Raw genomic sequence first — 4090 nt, forward strand, 5'->3', positions numbered from 1 at the left:
TGTCGCTTAAAGGTCGGATTTGTGCATATATATATATATATATATATATATATATATATATATATATATATATATATATGTTAACCATTACCAAAACCTTCATAACTAGATTTAAATATCTAATATAAAGCAAACACTGTTGTGGTGGTAGGAGCGAACTACATGAAGAATGAACAGTTAATACAATAATTCAAAGAACGATGTTAAATATTATGTTTATTGCTCCATACAAACAAAGGCATGGCAAGGTTGGACCATGGGTTCATCTGTTTACAAATATTAAATTATAATCAATGAGACAAAGAACGTTTTAGTCACTCATTGAATACAAAAGTATCATTGCATAATAAACAGATCACAATAAAGTATAGTTTGGCTTCCTTTCATACTAGAGGATAGATAGAAAATGAAATAGAGAGGATATTTGTTTCATGATTACGTTTGCACCCTTAATTCAGCGAAACTGATCTAATTATTAAGCATTAGTTATATGTTTCGTTCTTAATACAATAATGATTACATGGATTTAACAAGGTATTTAACACAAATAGAGAGGGAAAGGAAAATATAATATATTTTTTAATTAATTCAGAACAACTTCACATGATATATTGATCAATAATGTTCTCTCTAATCAAAAAGCTCAAGTGAAACACACTTAAGTTAGACATTCATTTAGTCAGAAAAATATTCCATTTAAAACTTTCAAAACCAATGTATATTTCAAGTTATAATTTCCCTTAACCGTTCTTTAAAATATAATATTGGAGGATTAGAACATCTTTCTCTATCCTATTCGACATAAAAACACTATTGTTTGCTTAAGGAAATTACCGTTTAATAAATGAAAGCATTTCTCAATAATTGATGAAACAAAGTCTGATCTATGCTACAGTCCTCTAAAAGGATGACTTGTAGGTAAGAATCTGATCACAAATGAGACACACACACACACACACACACACACACACACACATATATATATATATATATATATATATCATAACATTTAAAATACATTTGTTATTGATAATTCGGTGTTTAATATTTATCGGAAATCTCATCAGTTCTGAATACTGTTAGTCTGTATGTGAGAGAAAAATATTTTTACAACTCATCTTATATTTAACCATTTGCACTGTGCTATTTACCTCTTGAAGTAGGAATTTCCCTATTGATACATTCGATTTTCACCATTTCTTGCAAGATTCGTTGAATATTAGACAATTAGTATTGTAAATTCATTTTCTATTCACTTTTCCAATTTACATCACACAGTAGTTATGATGATGATAATAATGATGATGATATTGATGCAACATATAGCAGATGTAATTGAAGAATGACCAGCCCGAATATTTATACAAGTAAATGAAGATCAATATATATTTCTTAATAAATATTATTTTCCAATACTGCCAGCATTATCATCATCGTCGTGATCATCATCATCGTCATTAATAATGCAAACCATGATGATGAAGATGATGATGATGATGATGAACATAGATGCTGATTGACCAGAGCTGTGTTTGAAGAATAACTGGAATGAATTAGGAAGCAATGAAATAGATGAAGTGCATTTAATATAAAATTATTCAATGAATAATTAAAATGATGATAATTCCAACAACATAATAATTATATCAAGTGACCAATAATATATTCTATTGGCATATTTTATTTGTGATGCCATGTGTTCATAATAGAATATATGTTTCATGCATAGACGATGAATTTTTCAATGTTGGTAAAACAGCATTTGAGATAATTTTACACAGATGAGAAATATTAATGTCATCATAAAATGCTGATGACCCCGAAGGTGGTGTCATCTATTGTGAATATGTTGACAAGGAAGATGATGTTGATGAGGAGGTTGAGGATAATTATTAGTTATATACTATATTCTAGCTGTCTACATAGCTATGACTCAATATGACTGCATTATAAAAGAATCAGGTTTCCTCAGTTTTCTCATATTTTCTTTACAATTTCTATGCATATTTTGCCCTGTTTATTAACCTAAATATAACATTAGTTTGCAAAAACCCATGTCCCTAGTTACGTTCAAAAGGTTGGCACACGCGCTAATGCCACAATAATTTACCTATTATCAAACATTCACGAGATAAATATACAGTATTAAGCCCCAGATCGGTATTTCAAGGCAAATGCCATATGACAGGCAATACATATCTAAAGCACTGCCATACTTCTATCTCGCAGTAAAAGAGAACTGTATGTGAGAATATCACAAGAATTCCTCATGCTAGAAAAACTTGATAGGGGCTAAAATAACGGAACTAACCTGTACCTAATTCAAGTTTCAAGCGGAACCTAATAATTATCTAATCGCTCAATCTAAGAAAAATGTTTCCACACAATTACCCCATAATCAAAAAAAGTCCTAAAATGTAATGAATATATAAACGGCTAAAATGACTATGGATAGCACATTAGAGTAATATAGCACAAAGAAGTGGTGGGATGGAGGCCGAGAGGGGACGCACCCATCATTGTCTCATGTCAGTATCTAGTAATAATGGAAGAAAATATAGCTTTCTGTAGTACACACCCTTATTTACACTAAGTATGGCTCAAAATAAAAGTTGAATTAAATTAGAGATATGTTTTTGTATTAGAAGTCTACAGTGCTGCGTGTGATCGTTATTTCAGAAGGACTACAACTTTTAGAAATATCAGATTCCGGTATGAAACATACTGTGCCTCTACGGTATTGTCTTGGTAAGTACTGTGTTGAATGCCTTCGGTGAAGTAATTTCAACCAAATGATTTAAGATATCCTTCATTTATAATAACGTATCGGAAATGTAATCACAGAGTAAATGTACCTTTGTAAATTAAAGCTGAACGATTAATTTTGGAAAGTTGTCGCGCTATGTATGTTATTATTACTGAAACATAAATTAAAACCATGTACTAAAAGAATATTTTGATGCATTTAAAACGAAAACGTTAAGCGAGTGTGAATTTTACACATGTAAATGATTCATTTCTTGAAAACATATTTTAGCACATCATGATAAAGAAACACAAGTTTGCATAATATTACATTTAAATAATCACATGAAGGAATGCACAAAACATGAGCATATATTCCTTATAAATGCAATTATATTAATCTCAAACATAAAATCAGGTACTTGAAAGCTCAAATATTACCATGCTCGACTGGCTTTCTTAGACGATATATATATGACAAAGAATGTAATCTGAATTGCATTAACTCAAAGTCAAGCGCGAAAACAAGGTTCATTTATTGTGCCTGTATTCAAATAACATGACGCAAATGTGCATATTATTCCAATCTAATGATGCTTAAAATATATATTTCCCTGCGTAACAATAAATTATTTATATGAAGGTGTACGACGTACAGAAGGCGACTAAAGACAGAGGTGTACTACTACAAGGGTTGTATATCGGGATGGAGGCACAATGGCGACATGAACTGTAATATTCGTAAGTCTAATTCGATTATCCAAATCATTCGTAGCACGCGAGGCTAAGTTGTGAGAACAGACAACATAAATTCTGATTTTATCGGACAGATTTTGTAAGGTTTCTGTCTGAAATTCCGTTATCCCTGCTATATGTTGCCAAATAATATAATCTATTGCAACAAAAGGATAATCCAATTCAACTTCCCTTAGCTTTCCATGCGTCTGACCTAACTTTCTCTTCTAATTCGTTTTAGCACTTATATTTAATGCAGTTCGTTTGACATTAGACATTAACATTGCTTACAATGTAATGATTCATAATTTAAGGGATATACTGGTTGTTTTATATATTACATCCAATAGGTTTCATTGTAAACCATAACTGAATTTATTATGATCTATAACCATAAAACCATGGAATCAAACGTTATTTTTGTCAATATTTAAGGTAAACTCGTAAACAGGAAGTATGGTGTACGAGCTAGCTGTTAAAATGTAATTTGTTTTTCTTTTGAGTCATTTCTATCATATTCAATTATAACAATATGTTGATGAATGAAATATAAACTAAATTATTTCTTTACATTCTTTCTGCTCAGCTCTTTGCTTACCAGAATGCCAAA

The sequence above is a fragment of the Sinohyriopsis cumingii genome, chromosome 17 (genome assembly GCF_028554795.1).
Source record: "Sinohyriopsis cumingii isolate HCF-2022 chromosome 17, ASM2855479v2, whole genome shotgun sequence".
In the NCBI taxonomy this organism is placed as follows: Eukaryota; Metazoa; Mollusca; class Bivalvia; order Unionida; family Unionidae; genus Sinohyriopsis; species Sinohyriopsis cumingii.